The 21,742-nt window shown below is 46.1% G+C and overlaps 1 pseudogene across 1 annotated transcript; it reads left to right on the forward strand.

The window, feature by feature from the left end:
* Positions 1–939: 939 nt before the first annotated feature.
* On the forward strand, positions 940–21,069 carry LOC309656008 (glutamine synthetase pseudogene; annotated as a pseudogene). Its single transcript has 3 exons — positions 940–1,029; positions 1,781–1,889; positions 12,848–21,069. The product of its transcript is annotated as a glutamine synthetase pseudogene (transcript).
* The last annotated feature ends 673 nt before the right edge of the window (positions 21,070–21,742 follow it).

Below are 21,742 nucleotides of genomic sequence, written 5' to 3' on the forward strand. Positions count from 1 at the left end.
CAGAAGTCAGCTGTTTAACAAGCCTCAAAAGAAAATGGCGTCCAATAAAATGCCAATGAGTCCCAAGGAGAAAGACTTCTAGAAGAATATAATGGATCCAAGATACACATAAAATAAGTAAAAATCTAGATGATAAAATTGGGACATGATGGCAAAGACCTAGCTTTCTTTGCCCAAAGAGAAAAAAGGAAGCAATCAAAATCTCAGGGAAAAACAAACCACTAAACAAGAAAGTTATGGTCCAAAAATGAGACAACATAAGAGGTAAGATGCATTTGAGCAAATGGTGGCACATAAAGTAAGAAAATCTATTTGATCTTGGGGCTAAGAATATTGTCCTTGCAGTGGCACTGGTGTCTGCCTTTGGATATACAGGAAAAGAAATGTGATCATTGACCATCACCAGGCCCTGTGCCCATTTACCCACACAAAATACACTACTCCAGTTGCTGTTTATTGGTCTTCCACTTTTAGAACGGACCATGAACAAAAAAGGGAAAGGGTCACTATGATTTTAGGACAGGATATAATGTTACCACACTTAACAATGCAGAAATTTTAAAATAGCTGATAGAAAAGGTGAGAGGAGAAGACTAGGATGGTGATGCTAATATCCTACCTTACAGGGTACGGTGTCAAATACAATTGAGAGCTAATGAAACAGTTACCAATAGAGGAACTAGAAATAGTGACTGTATCAGTTAGAATTCAAGAAAAAAGGAACTGTTATGGGGAGTACACAGTCATGGGACCTGATTAAGTAGTCTATGTAAGCCTATTGCCTCTGTGTCTGGTGTTGGACCTGTGGTCAGCGGGACCAGCAGTGAAGAAGAAAAGATGAGAGCAAGGAAGAGGAAGGACAACCTGGAACCCACAAGGACAACCTGAAACCTGCATCTGTCTCTATCTCCAATCGCCATGATGTGAGTGACTTTCATCATGGAGCTGCACATATGTCCAGCCCAGGACACAGAAGAGCTGAAGGAAAGCTGGAAGGAGTGGAGGAAACTCGGACAGCAGGCCAACAAGGTGAGCCACCTGTCAGTGACAGACGTGAGCTGCAATGGCACCTGGCCCTGTGCCAACCTTTAGAGAGTAAAAAAGTCTGTTGCCTCACTTCCACCTTCCAAATTTTGCACAAACGTCCTTCATGGCTAACCTTAACTTGGAACCATGATGGGGAGGGAATTTTGGGAAATATAGTTCCTGCTAAGTTGATAATGTATATACGAATTGATATACTCTGAAAAACTGGGAGAGGGACAAGGACAATTGTTACAGGATTGGGTCCCTGGAAGCAGACATTGAGCTACTTAGGGACACATGATGTTTATTAGGATTGGCACCTGTGAATACTGGGACCTTGCAGGACTTTGGTCTTCTCCAAAACGTCCATTGGATATTTGGTCCACAGACATTTGGTCCATGACAAAAGGTCCTTGAAATTTGGTCCTAGCCAAAATAATCCATGAACATATTTGGTCCATGCCACAGGGCTTTTGACAGGACCAAATTTCAAGGACTTTTTGGCATAGACCAAATGTCTCTGTGGATGTTTTAGACAGGATCAAATATGAAGGACATTTTGGTGTGGACAGAATGTCTGCTAACCAAATGGGAAGGAAGCAGGTTGGACAGAGGGACAAGTCAAACTACGTTGCAGACTCTACAAAGCCTCCTCCCACCAGCCAGGAACACTGAAGTGAGCATTCACCATTTGAGTCCTGCATTGAGCGCGAATGGCCTGACCTTATTCCCTCATGTGATGCACTGGATGCAGGCAGCCCCGGAAAGGGCATGGCCTGGGCGAGGCCGCTGTGTACCTCTGAGGCTGACCCTAAAGGAGCTGGCAGCTGGTGGCTGTCTGCTGACCACTATTCACACGGCTGGTCTGCACGTTGGTTTTTTTTGTTTGTTTGTTTTGTTTTTAATTTTATTTATTTATTTATTTATTTTTGGCTGTGTTGGGTCTCCGTTTCTGTGCGAGGGCTTTCTCTAGTTGCGGCGAGCGGGGGCCGCTCTTCATCGCGGTGCGCGGGCCTCTCGCTATCGTGGCCTCTCTTGTTGCGGAGCACGGGCTCCAGACGCGCAGGCTCAGTAGTTGTGGCTCACGGGCCCAGTTGCTCCGCAGCACGTGGGATCTTCCCAGACCAGGGCTCGAACCCGTGTCCCCTGCATTGGCAGGCAGATTCTCAACCACTGCGCCACCAGGGAAGCCCTGCACGTTGGTTTTTGAAGGGAGCATCTGGATGGCTCTTTTCCACGTCTACCCAAGCGTACAGATGAGCTAAATCCTGCTTTATTCAAGCAGGGAGACAATAGATAAAATTCCCTAAGGAACCACCAGGACACAGCAGGATTAGGTTATTACTTAGAGATAGAAAGAAACTGGCAGAACCAAGAACGGCAACAGTTAAAAGCCGCTGCCTCTGGGAGACAAGACTGAATCCAAGGAGCAGTGCAACGGAGGTCTGCTTTAAATATAAGCCTTCTGTACTATTTTATTTTCCTAACCATGTGCATGTAGTTCTTCAATTAAATATTTGCAAATTTAAAAAAAATTTTTGGGTTGTCTGATTCCACTCTACATCCCAGAGTCATGCCCCAGGCAGGTCTGTTCGGAGTGAGCACACAGAACCTTCGCTTTCTCCGGGGGCACAGGCACAGCTGCGAGCGTCTGGCTGTGGCTGGGCAGGCGGTACCTGGCCCATCCATTCCCAAGGTGGGAAGCTGGCCAAGTCCTTCATCTCATGCCCTAAGTGGACGGGTGCCCGGGCCCTGAGAGTGGGGGAAATACCAGCCCCCGCGTTGTGCTGGATTGGGGCCCTCTCCATTTCCACTGGAGAACTGCTGAATTTGCCATCACCGAGAAGAGGGGTGCCCTTTTGCATATCCGGGCCCCACCCAAACTTTCACATCTATGATTCAGAATCCGAGGAGCAGAGCCTGACACCTGGAGAGGGTCAACAGTCGGTTGGCACGGGAAGACCGGCTGGTCCAGTGTGAAGTACTCCTCGAAGGATGGCTGGACCAGTGGTTAATGTGGGAGAATCGCTTGGTCAGATGATGTCCCTTATTTTTTAAGAAACTTTTTTTAAAATTTACTAATGGAATACAACTACTGTACAGGAAGTTAGGAAAATAAAGGCAGGTTGGCCATAACTCCACAAGTCCTCCAACTCAGTCATTACTTCCTTGCCATATTTTCTCTCACTTCATTCTCCTCTACATCCATCTTTTTTTTTTTTTTTAATCTAGTGGTCATCACACTGTGCATAAATTTGGACGCTTGCATCTTTTGCTAAATTTATATCATAAGCATTTTCCATGGTGTTACCTAAGCTTCATAACTATCATTTTAAATAGCTGCATAAAATGAGGCCAGGGATTTTGTCCCAGAATCTAATAACACAGGTCCCTGGTGCACAGTAGACAATTCATACATTTTTTTAATGAACAGAATGCATGATGAGGCCATAATCTGTCTTACTATTCTCTTACTGTGAGCTATTTAAGGAATTTGTTTCCAGTTTTTCAAACACATTGTCTTATTTCTCTCTCCGGGACAGCCTTCTTTCTTCAATCAATTTCCCCAACAAACGCTTACACTCTGCTCTTTGCTGGCCTCTCCCAAATCACACAGACTCTGTCCTTCATTTATCATAAATCAATCTGGGTGTGTGGAACAAGCACCAGTGCCTGGCAGTGGTTCACACGAGGAAAAGCAAATCATGTTAATGGGTAGGTTAGCAGAGTGGGGAGCCCTGGGCCCATCTGAGCTGGGGCCCTGCATGTACTTCAGAGGCAGCGTGTTCTGTCAACACTGCTGTCACCATCAAGTACCCTTCGTCCTGAAATAGTGGCCCAGGCCCTGCCAGTTATTTCATCTCAGTGCTTACGGTTTTCATGTGAATTTAAACATTCAAACATCATGAGCATGAAACATAAACACTCAACCCGCCATGGCATTTTAATGAGGTTCAACTGGGTTCAGCACGTCCCATTACTTACAATTGTGTAAAAGCTTTTCGCCCCAGATCACTTCCTTAGGTCTGGCCCACTATGGCCAAGACAAACTTTGTGTTTTCTGAGCACTTTAAATTTTGGGGAGAATTATTCTGGGCAGATGGTGAACTCCCACAGGGTCCTCCTCAGCTCTACTTAGCTAGACCAACGGTTTAACTGAGTTTCTCAAAAACTCCTTAAGAGGAAATGACTGAGTGATAAACCATGATCAGAGACCATCACTCACTCACCCTGACATTGCTCCCCACGCACCCTTGCCTTGCTCCTGCGGTTTTCAAATCATAGCCACATCTGCGGTTCTTAGATGCTTGCCATGGAGCAAGGAAAGAGTTCTTAATAGTCCCATCTGACAGATGTGGCAACTGAGCCCTAGAAAGATAAGGTGACTTGCGTAAGACCACAAAACAAAGAATTGGTTGTCCAAGGTTCCCTCTACTAAACATATCTAGGTATAGACTAAGCTGCCATAACGAAGACACTTAAAAATGCCCAGTACATAGACAGGTGGTCCAGGCCATTAGGTGACGCTGCCCTCTTCAACACACAGCTCCCATTGCTGTGTCCAAGATGGCTTCTCCAGGTATCCTCAGCCCCTGATGTAGGAAGGGGGAAAGGGCAGGGGAGTGGTCACGCATTCCTTTTATTTTATTTTTTTTTCACTTCATTGATAAATATTTTATTATGAAAATCTAAAATATAACAACTTTTTAGAAATATGACAGGAATGCCATTTCCACACCTAAAATTAGGTAAATAATAGCTTAATATAGCCACTGTTCATTTTTTCTGATTGTCTCACAAAAATTTTTTAACAGTTGTTTTGTTTGAATATGAATCCAATAAAGCCTAGCATTTAGTTGATATGTTTCTTCAGTTTTTTAAAATGTGTAGTTTCTCTATTCTCTATTTTTCCTTGCAAATTATTTGCTGAAGAAATGTGATTTTTCAGTTATGTAACTTTTAAATAGTATTATATTAGATATTAATAAATTTTACTTTATGCATACAATCTGAAATAATTCAAATAACTCAAATAATTTTTTAAAGAATCACGTAATTAAAGAATAATGATGTCTGATAGCCAACTTTGTTTCCAGTAATGTAATGTGGTGATCCTACTTTTTACTTTTAGTCGATGAAACGATTGCTCTTATTTTTAGAGGTAAATGTTTAAAGTTTGTATTAATTAATTTATTCCTTATTTCTGATTTTTTAATATGAGGAACATGTTTTTAAATAGTGTAAGCTTGGGGCTTCCCTGGTGGCGCGGTGGTTAAGAATCCGCCTGCCAGTGCAAGGGACACGGGTTTGAGCCCTGGTCCGGGAAGATCCCACATGCCGTGGAGTAACTAAGCCCGCGAGCCACAACTACTGAGCCCGCGGTGAGACAACTACTGAAGCTCGGGCACGTAGAGCCTGTGCTCTGCAACAAGAGAAGCCACCGCAATGAGAAGCCCGCACACCACAATGAAGAGTAGCCCCCACTCGCCGCAACTAGAGAAAGCCCGCGTGCAGCAACGAAGACCCAACACAGCCAAAAAAATAAAAATAAATAAATTTATTAAAAATAAATAAATAAATACTGTAAGCTTATTAGTTTACAGTTAATTTTATTATACATTCATTAGTCATTCACAGCAAAATAAATTCCAATTAGTTAATTCTAGTTTTCTATTGTATATATATATATTTTTTGGCTTTACCCAATAAATTTATTTTAGATAAATTTATTCTATGTACAATACAGGCTTGAAAACCTCAGTGATCTGATACACATACACAACTGGGAAACCAAAGTAGAAATTCTGCGCTTCAAATATAAACTATAGATTTTATAGAAAATAAAGGATTTTTTAAAGTTTTACCCAAAGCAAATCAAACCAATAAAAAGGAGATTAATACCAAAGATTAACAAGGTTAATGTTACAAAGAACTACAAAATTAAATCCCAAATGTGCAATGCTTGCTATTACAGTTCCAGGTTCTCTTGTGACATTTGAAAATGTTAAACATTTTTTTTAACATCTTTATTGGAGTATAATTGCTTTACAATGTTGTGTTAGTTTCTGCTGCATAACAAAGTGAATCAGCTGTATGTATACATATATCCCCATATCCCCTCACTCTTGCATCTCCCTCCCACCCTCCCTATCCCACCCCTCGGTGTGGTCACAAAGCATGGAGCTGATCTCACTGTGCTAATGCATTCCTTTTACGGCCAACTCACTTCTACTCACATCCCAGTGGCTGCAACACAGGTGTATGGACATACCAAGTAGCAAGGGAGGCTGGGTGGCGTGTGTCTGGTTCAAACTAAGTTCTATTATTGAACAAAGGGGATCGGATATCAGTGGACAATCAGTGCACTCCAGCATGTACACTATGGGTGACCCCAAAGGTGGTAGACAAAGGAAGCTCGGGGAGGGCTCAGTCTCAGCAGCTCTGATTATCCTGGAGTTTGCTCCCTAGTCACTCAGTAGAGCTCATGGCCAGCCTCTCCTGGCCAGGGGATCTGGTTATGATCCATACTATACTGGGCTCAGCACACACACAAATGCATGGGGCTTCCCTGGTGGCTCAGTGACAACTACTGAAGACTGCGCGCCTAGAGCCCATGCTCTGCAGCAAGAGAAGCCACCACAATGAGAAGCCCGCGCACCGCAACGAAGAGTAGCCCCTGCTCACCACAACTAGAGAAAGCCCGCGCACAGCAAAGAAGACCCAATGCAGCCAAGATAAATAAATAAAATAAATAAATTTTTTTTTAATCTGAAAAAAACAAAAAAAAGCACGGAAACTGGCTTTGCCCACTAGTACCTTACATTTTAAGAGGCAACAAACATAAACAGGACATGCTGACCAGAGAACAAAGTATGAAACCAATAGATGACTGAATGGCAAAACATAGACACATACCAGGCGAGGGTTTCCCTGCCAAGGGACCAGGGCATCTAAGGATAAAGTGCAAATCCCTGAACCAGTCCTCAAGCTTCGCCTCCTTCCCACCTTCCATTTCCCGCCACCTCCCCCGAGCACTGACTCTCCCCACTCTAAACAGCTCACCATTCATCCTCTAAGTACACCCTGCACTTACCTTTTTCCTTTGTTCTGCTAGTCTAGCTCAGAAAGCATCTCCTCATCAAGAGTTCCTGAATCTCTCAGACAAAAATTAGTCACTTTTATCTCTATAATCCCAAAGCACTTTGTTATATGCAGATCACATCACTTATCACATTGTTTGTATTGTGATCAGTTGGGCATAAATGTGTCACTCCACCCTGTCTAGCATAAGACTTTCACCAAATCTTGTACACCCAGTGCTTAACACAGTATCTGGGAAATAATGAGGGTTAAACAAATGAGTGGCCTTTAAAATGACCCTTAAAATTGTGTCTTATTTATCACCATACACCTGGTGCCCAATATATGCACAATGCCTGGCTTATAGTTGGTGCTCAATAAATGGAGTTTGATTGAGTTAACTTGAACTTAAAGTGCAATCAGGCACAGCAAAGACAGGTCCCAGAAGACACAACTCACATGGTTGCCAACCCAGTCCAGTTGTACCAATGGGATTTTCAGAGTCTGTAGGTCCCATATGTCCAGTTTGGTCTGCCCAGCAGACGCGAGGCTTGTGGTGCATTTGGTGAAGGTTGTCTGGGGCTGGGGCCAACCATGCTGCACTTTAGGCTCCCATTACTTTTCTTCCCCCATGCTCACTCCCCAAGGCTCAGTCCTTAGCCTGGATCTCTGGTCCCCATCCTCCATTCCCAGGGAGACTCAGGTCATCAACAGGGCTCTACTGGATCACTTTATATTCAGTGCCTCTTGGGTGCCAAGCACAGAGCTGGGCACTAAGGTAGAGCAGTGAACTAGACAGATATGATCCCTGCCCACATGGCATGTAACACCTAGCAAGGGATCACACTAAGTAAATGACCCCAAAGTGACATGGTCAGGTGTGCCTGTCACCTTGAGAGTAGCATCTGCCTTCAGGACACCAGGCAGTTCACACTCAGCCTGTCTCCCCTCTTGAAGTGGGATTCAGAGAACCTGAGTGAGAGTCCACCATCAGAGTTCCAGACCTGCCACCTGCCAGCCACGAGCACATCCTTTATCCTCTCCAAACCTGTCCCCTCATCTGTAAAATGAGGTCAGTAACAACACCTGTTCTGCTTTCCTTTCTGGGTTAGATGAGGACTAAATAAGGTATGTGAAAGGGCTTTGTAAGCTGTAATAAATGTTGCTTATTACTGTTGCTGTAATTAGTATTATTATTCCCAAGTAACCTTTCCTCCTGATTTTTCCCTCTGATTGTCAGGGGTGCCAACATTCTCCCAGTCCCCTGGCCTAAGGTTATCTGTTGTTTCTGTCTCCCCAAACCTTTTCTCCCCTTCATCAGACACCGAAGCTCAGCTGATTTCCCTGAGGAGCACATTCTTCCTCCATCCCCCTGGCTACAGTGATTGGCTCAGAGAATGGGCATATGACCCACGCAAGTCAGTAGGAGCCCTTCTGGGATTTTCCCACCAAAGCTGTGAAAGAAATGGTCCCTTTCTGCTGAGAGGATCTGATTCTGGGGTTCCAGCAACGACTGATACCATCGTGTGGAGAAAGCTTGTCTGAAGAATAAGCCAAACAGAGAAAGACTATCATGGATCAAGCTGCTCATAAAGCCAGATGTAATCCCAGATTTCCCAGGCACTCAAATGAAGGTAAGCTGTCTTGTATATAAGCTGATTGAGTTGGGTTTCTATCACTCAAAAATGGAAGACTCCTGACCAATTCAAGACTCAAAACTTAGGTGATATGTTCTATTCGTCCATTTCTTTCAACTCCAACCTTTGATCTATTGGAGCTTGTAAACAGAGTCCTTTCTGCCACATAGCTCTGCCACCATCCTGGCCAGACTCTCTTTGTCTCATACCTGGAGGCTGCCTGGTGGGGAGAGCTGAGGGATTAGAGCCAGACAGACCTGGAGTGAATCTCAGCTCCATTACTTACTCATCAGTCATGTGATCTTGGGCTTCTCTAGCCCTCAGCATTTTCCTCTGTAAAGTGGGACAAATAATGCATACCATGCATGGCTGTTGTGAGTATGAAATGAAAAGATATCTATTAGGGCCTGGCAGAGGCTCAGTAAGAGGCAGCTATTATTGCCATAACAATATAGTGGCCTCCTAGCTCTGTCAGTAGGGGGAAGGCAATGCATTGATCCTGTTTTCATTTGGGGGCCCTGATTATCTTTCTCTGAGCTCAGACATTTAAAAATGGCCGTAGCTCAGTCTGAGAAAATGGGGCCCAGGCAGCTTGGATGCTTGGGAGCCACTGGGGCAGAACAAGAGTTGATGGAGCTGCTGGAGGAGTGACGCTTGGGCAGGGATAGTCTCCCAGCATCAAGGAGAGGGGCCCTGGGTAAAGAAGGCCCAGCCACCAAGCAGCCAATCAGAGGCAAGTGCCTGAAGAGGCCAGGCCAGATGAGGTCAGAACTGGGATAAAGGACTGGTCCTCAGATATAAGGAGAATCCTATCCCAGGAGACCTTGAGGGTGGGGTCAGTGCTTAGGAACTTAGTACATTCATGACTTGTGATACGTGTATAGTTTGTAGGCTCTCTGCAAAATACCAAACTTGGGGGCTACCCTTTCCTTTTATTGACCTCTGGTCTGGCTTATCGTTCCTGAAGGAAGAGAACGGGACTAGGAGTTTGGTGCCTGGGACTCCAACCTCATTTGCAGTTGATGAGCTCTGCGACCTTGGGAAAGCAGTTTCCCCTCTCTGGGCCTTGGTTCCTTCACCAGTTGAGGGGGATGGCAGATGTTCTCTAAGGTCCCTTCCAAAGCTAACAGGCCATCCCCACGCCCTAAGGGGTTAATCAGGCTGGCCAGGCCCCACTACCTGAGACCACACCAGAGCTTTTGTTTTCAAAGAATCCAAGAGGGGGCAGCGGGAGGGAGCAGCCTCGTCAATTTCCGTAGCTGTTTAATCTAAGAGAAACGATGAGGTGTGCATTGAAGGTGGGTAGCCCTGGGGACATTCTCCCCGCTGGACAGTGCTGCCTCTGTGACAGCTCCACATGGAGAAAGGTGAACCTCAAGCTAGAGGGTGACCGTCCCTGTTTAACAGCTTTCCATTTGTTTACCAAAAAAATATTGCTCCATCATAAAAATTCCCAAAATAGTTCCTTCCCTGGCCAGACTGACTGGCGGGCGCCCAGCTTGGGAGCCCAGCCTCGCTGGAGACACGCTCTCAGCCAGGCAAAATTAGCCGGGAAAGTCGAGGGCTGCAGTTTGAAGACCACCAGAGCCCCACACATCCTGTGGGGTGCAGCTGGGAGGGTTAGAGCCACAGAATCGTCTCTCTGGGGGGATCTGGGCAGTGACAGGATTTTCTGAGGCTCAGCAAGTTTATTTTTAGCTAAGAAGGGCTTCCTCTGCTCTATGGGGATTGGCGGGTGGATCTCACTGGCTGGAGGTGGAACAAATGCTTTGCTCTCTGCTGGAATTCTCTCTCCCACACTCGTATTCTGGCACCTTCTCATCCCACAGTTCTCGACTTAAAACAGCTCTTCAGAGAGCCTTTCTCTTAAAACCCTCCCCTGAAACGACCCAAATGAGGGCTTCAGCTATCCAGTCTCAGAAGCTTCTTCCTTTTCCCTTTGGAGAACTTACCACAGTTTGTACTTACAAATGTGAACGTCAGTCTTTCCCACAGGCTGTACGGTTCCTGGGCAGAGAACGTTGCTTAGTACTTATCCCCAGTACCTTGCACATAGTAGGTGCTCAATAAGTATCTTTTCCATTTACAGAATGACTTAATAACTTGCTTGAGACTTAGAAGAGCCAAATAACTTGTCCAAGGTCATGTAGCTCACAAGTGCCAGAAGTGGGATTTGAACCCAGGCTTGCCTGATTCTAAAACCCAGGTCTTAACTCCACTGTCCTGCTCCACGTGGTCCACAGGGCTGGACAAGTCACCAAATGAGGGGGCGTGGAGCAGCCATAGTTGTGTCTTCTCTTTCACTTTCTTCCTGCCCCCGTGGCAGGGAGGAAGGAGGGTATACAGGCTGCCCCCAAGAAGACTCAATACTTATCCCAGTGCTTCACGTATAATAGGTGCTCAATAAGTAAGTGTTGGGCGAATGTTCCCTTTGCCAGGGACCCCAGATATCTCCCAGGGGCATACCAGTCTTGTGGGGACCTGTTTCTATTTGGGGATGAGAAAGTGAGGGAAAGGGACATATAAAAATGATGCTATTCCATCCCTCCAACTGATCTCTCCTCCTACCCACCACCCCAAACTAACCAGAGCAGGACCCCAAATAGGAAAATGACCCAGAGTTAAGAGCCATCTTTACTAACAACTTGCTGCGGCGGCTAAGAGCTTCCAGGCTGGATTTCCAAGCAAAAGTGGGCAGGCCCTTCCTGGTCTCCTCAAAGTTCCTGCTTTTATACCCAGACCTACTCCATTCCAACCACCCCATACCATACACAAAGCTTTCTTAACTTTACGTGAAGTGGGAATAAATTCACCTTAGAATTCAATAAATTCAATTCAATTAATTAATTAATCCACCTTAGAATAAAATGCTAATTTTATTGATCTAGAGTATGCGATCTAAGTGAATATAATGGCTTGCTTTGCAAACCCAGCTCTAAGACAAGCCCCCTCACCACATCCTGGGAGGATAGAGAAAGAAACAGTGAGAGAAACGGAGAGAAAGCAATCTGAAGAGGAAAGATGTTTCCTCAGGCCATTCCACTCAGTGACTAGAGGCTCCACGGAGTGAAGAACAAGATGGCAGATATTCCCTCAGCAGCTGGTTTCAATTCCCACAAAACTTAGCACCTTTTCAGCACCTTGAGTGGATTCTGATGTATGAAGATGTGTATCTTTTCATTTATCTCGGCCCCTAAATTCAAGGCAACTACTTTGTGATACACAAAGCCACATATACCCCATTTTAGTAGGGAAGTAGTCTTCAAGGGGTAATTTTATGGGACATGATTTTCTTCTTTACATATGACTTTAGAACCTGACCTTCACTTAGCATCCAACAATATTGCCGTTCACATTCATTGTGGGGAAATCAGACCATAGATCCAAACAAGAAAAAAACAATCCCCTGGAATCTTACCATTCAGGGATAACCACTATGCGTTTCTGAGGCGCTTTTCTCAAGGCAAATGTGTACAAATGTGTATTTATTATATCCATATTTTCTAAATGGAAAACTGGAAAGAAGATGGTCTTTTGAAATCTACAAGTTGTGATTTCTTTTTTTCAAAGTCTTTTCTTTAAGAATACAATGGGCTTGATTCTTTCCTTTTCAAACTCCTCTTTATACTCTGGGCCAATTTTCCACACTGTTAATATTTGTACCAGAAAACTCCTTGGCATCCTCAATTCTAAGCAGGTGAGAGTGAGAATCACTCCCAATGGAAAAGGGGCCAAAGGAACCAGGATGAATCTTTTCCTTCTTCCCAATTTGGCCTCTGGTTAGTCCTGTAGGGAAGCAGGCCCAAGAAGACTGAATCACGTCCATAAATCATGCCTATGCTCTGTCTCCCCCTCCCCCTGACGCTGAGCCATCATCACTGTGGTACAAAGGATACCATGTACCATTGGGTCCAGATGGTACCCAATGCTTGTGCCGTCTGGAGACAGGTACGCTCATCACCATTTCCTCTTGAGACTAGGTGACACAAGGAGAAACAGAAGGAACACTTAGACTGCGAGGGAGATTTAGAAAATAGACACCCTCCCGTTGCCCCATTCAAACCATTTCTAGGCTCAGCTTGTTTCTTTTCCCAGATGAGAAGGAAGCGATAATTTTGGCAGAGCTGAGGATGGGAGAAGAGCAGAGCGTCTGCACAGCATCCCCGGCCTCCTCTCCTCTCCTCCTGCACCTCATTCTCACCGCCTGCCTGCCCTGCCACCCAGGGTGCCTCCTACCACGGCCACTTCAGCGAGTTCCCACTTGAACAAAGGCATCCAGCAGGTGGGCATGTCCCTGTCTCAGGGTGAGGAAGCCCAAGCTATGCATATCTGGATTGACGGTGATAGATGAGTTGCCTGAGTGGCATTTTGATGGTTCTAGTACTTTTCAGTCTGAAGCTCCAACGGTGACATGTATCTCATCCTTGCTGCCATGTTTCAGGACCTTTTCTGCAAGGACCCCAAGCTGGTGTTCTGTGAAGTCTTCAAATACAACCGAAAGCCCACAGAGACCAATTGAAGGCACACCTGTAAACGGATCACAGACATGGTGAGCAACCAGCACCCCCGGTTTGGAATGGAGCAGGAGTATATTCTCATGGGCACAGACAAACACCCCTTTGGTTGGCCTTCCAGCCACTTCCCTGGGCCCCAAGGTCCATACGACTGTGGTGTGGGAGGAGACAAAGCCTGTGGCAGGGATATTGTGCAGGCTTACCACCGGGCCTGCTTGTACACTTGTGTCAAGATTTCACGGACGGAATGCCAAGGTCATACCTGCCCGGTGGGAATTCCAGATAGGACCCTGTGAAGGAATGGATATGGGACATCATTTCTGGGCGGCCCATTTCATCTTGTGGCATGTATTTGAAGACTTTGGAATGACAGCAACCTGTGATCCTAAGCCCATTCCTGGGACCTGGAATGGTGTAGGCTGCCACACCAACTTCATCACCAAGGCCGTGAGAGAGGACAATGGTCTGAAGCACCTTGAGGAGGCCATTGAGAAACAGAGCAAGCAGTACCCGCATCTGAGCCTATGATCCCATGGGGGACCCGGACAGCGCCCGGCACCTAACCCGACTCCACGAAACCTCCAACTTCAACGACTTTCCTGCCGGCGTGGCCAACCCTGGAGCTAGAATCCGCATTCCCAGGACTGTCGGCCAGAAGAAGGGTTACTGTGAATACCGTCACTCCTCTGCCAGCTGTGACCCCTTTTCGGTGACAGAAGCCCTCATCTGCACGTCTTCTCAATGAAACTGGCAATGAGCCCGTCCGGTACAAAAACTAAGTGGACTCGACTTGCAGCCATCAAACGCCTCCTAATACTACATCCCGCTCCTACTCTTGTCCCTCTCTCCATTGTCCTAATAGCTGTAACTCAAAGGATGGGTTATCAAGGTCTTTTTTTATTCCTAAAAAAAAGGGAAAGAGAGAGTTTGAAGAGCAGCAGGGCTCAGTGTTTAGTGATAACTAGCAAAAAAAAAAAAAAAAAAAATAGTTCAACACACTATGTATTTTGTAAGGGCCTGGTTCCATTTTGCTTTGCTTTCTTCAATATTTGGTGGTTGCAAATCTAGTCCAAGATTGGCTGTGGATCTGCAAAATCAGTGGTTTTGATTAAGTATTTGGACTTTGATCCTTGAATGGAATTAACCTTAAAAAGAAAATAGTGCTGCTTAGATGAAAGAAATCACCAGTCTCTTGCTCCCCTAGGCGGAGAGTCGAGTTACTTCTACCCCATGGCCAAGTGACTACTAAGGAATTTGATAATTACCTTTTCAGTTAGAATAGCACATATTCACTGCTCAGATTCAAGAATTTGTTTAAAAATGCAACTATAAATAGTGCAGGTACTTCCAGTTTCTAACATCAGTCTTGCAAGTTTCCTGTACTTATGAATAGCCTGTTGTTCAAGCCACCCAACCACAGTCAGCAAATGGACTCGCGTGAGCTAGCACCCCTTCGCCACCTTTGTATTTATTTAACCAACTTGCTCTCAGAATAATTTAAGATGACTTTTTAAAATGACATGCAATATAATGAAAGCAAAACAATAGATATACAAGAAAGATTTTAAAGGGGAAAACAAGAAAAAAAACAGAAGATGAACATGCTAAGGGTGAAATTCAGTTCTGCAGGTTATGAGGATCTGTACACTGGCTCAAGATTGCTTCAAATTTGAATATAAGCAGGGACTTCCCCGGTGGCGCAGTGGTTAAGAATCCGCCTGCCAATGCAGGGGACACGGGTTCGATCCCTGGTCCGGGAAGATACCACATGCCGCAAAGCAACTAAGCCCGTGAGCCACAACTACTGAGCCCGCATGCTGCAACTACTGAAGCCCGCATGCCCAGAGCCCCTGCTCCGCAGCAAGAGAAGCCACTGCAATGAGAAGCCCGTGCACCGCAATGAAGAGTAGCCCCCACTCGCCACAACTAAAGAAAGCCCGCGTGCAGCAAGGATGACTCAAGGCAGCCAAAAAAAATAATAATAATAATTAAATATAAGCAGAAAAAGGGGGAGACATGGTCAGTTATATGATCTATAGTGTCCATAAAATAAAAGCCTGTTGTTTAGGAGAAAAACAACTATTCCTGGAATGAAGAACTAAGAGAAATTTCTTCCATGGCTCCTCATAAAAAAACCATTCTTACCAGAGATATGACAAGGAGTTCCATAAGTCCTTCTCTTACAACCTCTCAATGTAGGCTGATGACCTCTTCCGAAATCTGAGTTTGTTAAAAAGCATTTCCACTGGAGACCAAGAGCACATGGTTCAGATCCACAGCTGGTGTGATTCAAAGAGAGATTTTAAGATCTGAAAGAATACATAAACTGTATAACCTTCAGACCATCCTCATCAAATTTTATTTCTCTAAACCAAGCATTTGTGAGCATCGTATGCACGAGTTTATGGATGCTTTCTCCCTAACCAGCACTTGTGATGCTAGTTAAACATCACTTTATTTGCTTTAACTTGAGCCAAGTCAGGGGTAGGGTCAATGTCCCTGGTGGATAGTGCAGGGAAGTGACCACACCTCATCCCCACCAACCCCTTTCTCCTCTTACAGGGAAAAGTTACAATGTCACATTCTCTCCTTTGCCCCCTTTACCATTCAAGGTCTAATTGGGCCCATCTCAGGATAGCTTTCTCATGCAGTACTGCTTTTAGACACGTAGAGCTCATGCCCCCCTCTTTGGCCCCAGACCCCATATCTTCTCTTTGGGGTGCTCTCCAGTCCCTCTGCCCACCTTATCCTCTTCCCACTCCCCAAACATATGGGGTTGACCAGATATCCTGAGGGGTTCCAGAATTCATGTCTATGGACTTGTTCCGGGGGTCTGGTTGGGTCCAGGTTTCAGGAGGACATCAGTGAAAGCAGATAACTCCTGCTGGCTAGCAAGATATTCCTTTCATGGGATTGCATGGGACTGGGCTTCCGGAATGGTGCTGACATGCTGATTTGGAGTGACTCACTCACATCACACACAGGGAGAGTACAGGGCTCTGGGCTATCAGGAATCACCACTGACCATTAGGTTTGAGCTGTGTGGGTGGGCTGTGCATCAGTTCTCTTCTGCTCCTTCCCCTCACCCCCACTGAAAAAAAAAATCAGTGCCAGGGGACCCACACACAGTGGGTGTTGCTGCTGATGTACACAGGCAGTTTATTTGTCCACTTTCTTCCAACTCCTACCTAGTGATCTCAGGAGGAACAGTGTTTCCCTCTTTCTCTCTTCCTGCACTTTATTCCATTTGTCAACAAAAGCCCAAGCCCTAATCACATCTGATCAACTTAAACAGTGTGGCTAATAGTAATGCCTTACAGAAGAAAGAGAAAGCCACAAGTGTAAAAGTCGAATTAACCATACTCAAATACCAGAACCATCAACACCCCAACCCCTTAGAATATCTAAAGATCCCATCCACAATTCTCACAAAGTCTTCATCTACCGGCACTTCTAATAAAACTGCTCACCCTTACCACCAACATTCATGATAATTAAAAATGAATTCTTATTTGGTTTTATAGTTCTTCTATTTAAGCACAGTTGGTGAAAAAGTAGTGTTTCATACTTGCACTAATTCCAAACAGGCAATATTTCAAATATATATGAAGTTAAATAAGTTTCAAGGATTAACTAAACCGCATAGCCATATATAACATAGGTTTTATGGGAAAATGTATTCCCAGTTTCCATCACCACTTTATAATTGAACTTCTGGTATAGCAAGTTGGGTACTTCCTATCCAATGTCACCTACACACACGAAAAGCACAAATTAGGAACACTGACCAGCACTAGCAATGAATCATGCCTGAGTATCTAAAGAAGGACAGACTCTTCCAGAAGCGGTCACATCTGGAAGCAATGAATTCTTCCAGAAATTCATTTGAGATATCAGTGCAACAAAAACAATTACAACAAAAATCCTTTGATAGTGTGTACACATGTCCCCCCAACGCACCCACGCAGGTATGCACACATACCACACAAAGATTTCTGAGGTGTGAGGGTTGGATCAGGCATTAAGCACTGACAATTACCACAGGTTCAGGTTTATTATATTAAGACTTGTACTTGGGAGCATGGGCTTGCATTATCTCTCCAAGAAAGTGATACAGACATTGGGAAGAGCTGTATTCCTTTCCTTGCAGGCTATTGGGAATATTTAAACCTCTTACCAAAAAAAACTATTGCTCATACTTTTGCTCATGAAAACATAGACATGTGTCTGTATGAAATTAAATTACTATTGATGGGTTTAGTATAAAATGGGGGTGAAAGAGCAGTGAATTAAAAGACAGGCATCCTCAATTCCAAACCAACTCTTCTACTGACTGTGTGACCCTGGGTAAGTTATCTCACGTGTCTGAATCTCGGTCTGCTATGCTGTGAAAGAGCAGGGTTAGGCCAGAGTCACATCAAAGAGTCCTTCCACGCTGAATGTCCAGGACTTTCCCCTTTGACCAGCCCCAAGTCACTTCAGGCTGTCGTCGTGTCCACACAGGCCCTGGGGCACCAGTGCCAAAGCTGGGAACCTCTGAGCAATTTCCTAGGTAAGAACTGAATCTCGTTGTCACTTTGGCAAATGTCTGTACACTCTCGCCTCCCTCCTCTCTCTCCAGACATTTGGTGGCCTCCTGTGTACAAAAACTCACAGACCTTTGTGCTGCCGAGTATAAATAGAGCGATGTTCATACCCTGAAACCATGAGGGAACAGCTGATGGGATCGTAACAAAAGGCAGAAAACTTGGCAAGCTGGTCCAAACCACATAGCAAATTCACAGCGTGCTGCTCACCCACTGTAGGAGGAGCTGGCGCTGTTTACCGAGGCTGATGATTTTCCCTTTTCTCACCTGCCAGCTCAGACCCCTGGAGGCCCAGGCAGCAAGCCTGGAGCGAGGATGAGGATGGATTCTTCCTCTGGCTTCCAATCCCCTGGAGCCTCTAGCGTTGGGCGGCCCCTGAGAATGTTCACCGGCTGCAGTCTTGGCCACACAACAGTCAGAAAAAGCCCCTCCTAAGTCCTGGTATTCCTAGCACAGAAATGCGACCTCCAGGACTAAAGGGGAAGAGAGGAGAGCTGGGTGAAATGCTGTGTGTGGCAGGGTTCCTCTGGAGGGTTGAGTTACGTTTTTATAATTCTAACAAGTTATGGATGCGTTTCTGCCACACGCATCTAGAGGCTAAACCAGGGTACGCTAAGAACCCAGAACTAGGCCTGCATTGTGGGCTGAATTAATTATTCTGCCACTGGATTGGAAGGCCCAAGAAGGCCAGGGCTTTGTCTGTCTTGCCCACTGTTGTGGGCGTGGCTTGGCATCCAGGAAGTCTTCCATAAATATTTGTTGTATACTTGTCAATTAACCGAAAAGCAGGTAGCCTTTGAGTGAGAGGAAGTTTATTTTTTTAAAAAAATAGTGAATGGAGGGTCTGGCCAGAGAAAAGACGACTACAGTCAAAATGAAGGATGTGGAAAGGGGCCACTCTGCAGGGCAGGTCAGTGTTGTAGCCTTTCCAGAACCACAAGCATGCACCCCAGAAATCTTGTGAGCCACCCTAGGCTGCTGTTTGCCTCCCCAGCTTTAAATACATTACAAATAGGGGGAGGCTATTAGTTCTTGGGGTGTGACATGGTGAAAGCTGCTGTTTGTCTCAAAAGGCCCAGCCTTGGAAAGGAGCCCCTGGTTAGCTGAGAGCTGGGCCCTCTGCGGGGCAACTCTTACCAGGCCAAAGCCCTCGTCCCCGCTGCTCCTGAGGTGGTGGTGGGGTAGCAGCAAGAGTGGAGGAGAGAGGAGGCCGAGAAAGCCTCTTTTGTTCCCACTCCAAGCCCGCTCCCCACCCCCATTGTCTTGAGATCTTTCCTCCCCAGGGTCAACAGGCAGCAAATCCCTCCAGCTCTTCTGTGGACAGCTCTCTCCTCTTTGGTTTGTTGCTAATTTCTGAAAAGAAGGTTCTGGGACCTGAGATTGTCCTATTCCCCCAAAGACTTTCACACCAAGGGAGGTGTGAAGGTGCTGGGATCAGATGGTGCCATTAATAGCAGCCAGTGTGGAAACCCCCCAGACAGCTGGCCTTGTGAATTTCACAGCCTGTTAAGTCTGGTTGGTCTATCCTGAGGGCTCCTGACACCAGGTCCTGGCAGGAGAATGCAGGCAGGGGCATGGGGGGACATAACTACTTCTCTATCTGCTGAAATTGGTTCTAGAGCCCAGCGTGGGCAACTTCATAGGCTTTTGAGGATTCAGTGAGATAATGCATGGGCAGCACTTAGCACAGTGCCGGGGAAACAGGCGTGCATTCAACAAATATTTATTAACAGTTACTCTGTGCCAAGTACTGTCCTAGGCACTAGGGAGACAACTCTGAACAAACTAAAATCCTCTTCCTCTGGAGCTTCCATTCCTCTGAGGGAGGCAGACAATACTTAAACAATATATCATGTGCCATGAAAAAAATAAAGTAGGGTGAGGGGGTGGGAGGCTTCCATCCAGACTGGAGTGTCCGGTAAGGCCTCCCTGAAGGAGGCCACAGAACAAGAGCCGCCAGCACTCCCAGAGGTGAGGGGGCTGAGTCTAGAGTAGGACGTTCACTACGACGTGTGGCTGTGCCTTAACGCAAAGTGGGGTGTGATGGGGAGGCGAAGAGGAGGTGGGCTGTCATTATCCATCCTTCTTCCTTAAAGAGAGCTTGGTATAGTTTGAATGAACTTTCCAGAAGCCCTTCCCTCACCTGTTGCAAAGGAGCCATTGTCCGGAAGCTCTGCCTATTAAACATTGTCTCCAGCGCTTCAAACCAGCATCACCGGGACTTCCCTGGTGGCTCAGTGGTTAAGAATCCACCTGCCAATGCAGGGGACATGGGTTCGAGCCCTGGTCCGGGAAGATCCCACACGCCGCGGAGCAACTAAGCCCGTGCGTCACAACTACTGAGCCTGCGCTCCGTAGAACCCGCGAGCCACAACTACTGAAGCCCATGTGCCTATAGCCGGTGCTCGGCAACAAGAGAAGCCACCGCAATGAGAAGCCCGCGCACTGCAACAAAGAGTAGCCCCCGCTCGCCGCAACTAGAGAAAACCCACACCCAGCAACGAAGACCCAATGCAACCATAAATTAATTAATTAATTAAAAAAACAGCATCACCATCCCCTATGGGTTGGGGGGGAGGGGTGGCTCCTGCCCCCAACAGCCAGGGTCGCCCAGGTGCTGCTTCAGTTTCCCCAGGATGATCAGCCTTTGAAAGTCTAAAAACCAAACCATTCAGATCAAACTCTTGATCTGGCACTTACTGCCATGTGTCCTTGTGTGGGAAAGTTACGTAACCTCTGTGAGCCTCTGTTTCCTCTTCTGCCGTGGGGAGATTAGTAATGGCACCTACCTTGGGGTGGCCGTGAGGATGATAAAATGTGATAATCTAGGAAAGCACTTAGCACAGAGCCTGGCACACATAACTGTCTCAAAAATGTTTCTCACAGACCCCAGGCCACGTCCTTTATCTCACTGTGTACCAGACTCTTGACGTCTTCACCTCTCTGGTGCCGAGGTGGTTGTACCCCTACCCAAGGAGCTGAGAACCGAAGGCCACTGATAGTACATTCTTGTACTAGAGGAACAGGAAAACATATTGGAGAACCTGACGGAGACACTCGTACTTCTGGAAGAGCACTGACTCTCAGGAATCCGCTGTTTTTGCCACCTAGCTTCTATTCATGTGAGTTTCAGGAATGGTTCCCTGATTTCCCCTGGGGAACCTGCTCCCCCACTCTCAGCGCCAGAGCCTCAGATGGAGGCCTCTCCTGGCTCCAGAGTGGAGGATGGGACTTGTGTGGGGTGGAGGGAGATGTGCTCTCTCTTCTGCTGAACTAGGTCTCAGAAAATGTGAATTAGAGGCCGTACAGGTTTCTTCCTCCTTAAGATTAGCATGCCTCTACTACTGTGTGAATTATTATTTTATTTTTTATTTTTTAAATTATTTATTTATTTTTGGCCACGTTGGGTCTTCATTGTTGCACGCGGCCTTTCTCTAGTTGTGGTGAGCAGGGGCTACTCTTCGTTGCAGTGCACGGGCTTCTTATTGCCGTGGCTCCTTTTGTTGTGGAGCACGGGCTCTAGGCACGCAGGCTTCAGTAGTTGTAGTGCACTGGCTCAGTAGTTGTGGCTTGTGGATTCTAGAGTGCAGGCTCAGTTGTTGCGGCGCACGGGCTTAGTTGTTCTGCGCCATGTGGGACCTTCCCGGACCAGGGCTCGAACCCGTGTCCCCTGCATTGGCAGGCAGATTCTTAACCACTGCACCACCAAGGAAGTCCCTAAATTATTATTTTACTATTAAATATAATTTAGATACTAATGTGGCATTTATACACCAATCCCATCAGCCATTCGTTGAGGACTGCTCCTAGGAGATGTTAATTCCCTGGCTCTCTGGCCTGTCTTGGATGTGTGCAAGTGGTCTCTGGTGGTCAAAGAAAGCCTTCAGGTAAAGAGAGG

The sequence above is a fragment of the Balaenoptera physalus genome (genome assembly GCF_965194825.1).
Source record: "Balaenoptera physalus genome assembly, chromosome: 2".
NCBI classification, from domain to species: domain Eukaryota; kingdom Metazoa; phylum Chordata; class Mammalia; order Artiodactyla; family Balaenopteridae; genus Balaenoptera; species Balaenoptera physalus.